This window comes from Arachis ipaensis, chromosome B09 (assembly GCF_000816755.2).
Source record: "Arachis ipaensis cultivar K30076 chromosome B09, Araip1.1, whole genome shotgun sequence".
Classification (NCBI taxonomy): domain Eukaryota; kingdom Viridiplantae; phylum Streptophyta; class Magnoliopsida; order Fabales; family Fabaceae; genus Arachis; species Arachis ipaensis.
In genome coordinates this window covers 117,554,174-117,555,444 of record NC_029793.2, presented here as the reverse complement: position 1 = coordinate 117,555,444, position 1,271 = coordinate 117,554,174, and positions in this window count along the sequence as shown.

Sequence of the window (1,271 nt, the reverse complement as noted above, 5' to 3'; positions counted from 1 at the left end):
GTAGCTCAAGTTATGGTGGTTTGAAGATCAAAGAGAGTTAGGTTTTCTCTCTTCTCTTCTCTCTTCTCAAATCAGCGCCCCAACCCTTCTTTTTAGGGTAAAATGAGCTGAAATGCTCACAACTAATGTTTATATATGTTGGGTCTTGGGCCCACTTAGGCCCGGTTCACTTATTTTTGCCCATTGGCCCAATTTTGGGCCAAAACCTTTAAGATTAGCGCTCTAAATCGCACTTTAAATATTTCTACCTTCCCTAATTATAATTCCTCATTTCTTAATCTTATTTACCCATAATCAATTTTCTCAGTTGTAGTACCAGACAGATCTCAGCCGGTACTGCCGGTCAAAATTCCTCTACGCACTTTTACGCAGAAAGCTATATTTTCCGACTCGGAAAAATTCACTGAATCCAAATATCATATTTAATTTATCAAATTCCAATTGCCAAATCTTCCAACCATATTCGCTCCTATTTAATTTATTATTTACTAAATTTCGGTTAGACTGGGTATTACATTCTACCCTTCTAACAGAAATTTTCGCCCTCGAAAATTCCATCCATCACTATCCTCTCCCTCTGCCAAGCCAATTACCACTAATCACAGCTCAACTCCAAGCATAACCTCCAAACTTATTCCTTTCTTCTCAAACCTTCGAATTTCTACATGACTTGCTGTTATAAAGTCTCTGACTCATCAATCAAAAACTTCTTTCATTTCTAGAAAGCAAATGAGTTTGAAATAACAATTTAACAAAAATCATGAGAATCCGCTTTCCTTTAATAATCTATAAAAGCATTCGAGACACATCTCTTTTGTTAAAGTTACTCATATAAAAAATTATCCTCAAAACCATAACCAGCACTCTTTCAAATTTTTTGGAGAAAAATTTTCAACAGTACCTCCCCAAAAATTGGAGTTTACCACCCGTCACGGGCTCCCTCAAACCAATCTCAGTACCGCATCTGTATTTCAATTTAGTGGCTTTCACATTCGTCTTTCAAAACCAATCATTATAAATCTCAATCTAATTCCAAGGTCACTATGACCAAACATCATGGTACTCATCTCTCAAACACGACAACTCGCACTCTCTCATCATCTAAATCCAATCATGCATCAATGATAATTTCCTCATCCGCTTTAGAACCATCAAAGCTCGCAGCCGCAATCAATTCCAACTATTTGGGGATCATTACTTGCAGTAACCCACTTAACCCTTCTAGTATTCAAACTTAAGATATTATAGTAAACTTTTACAGCTCCTATTTG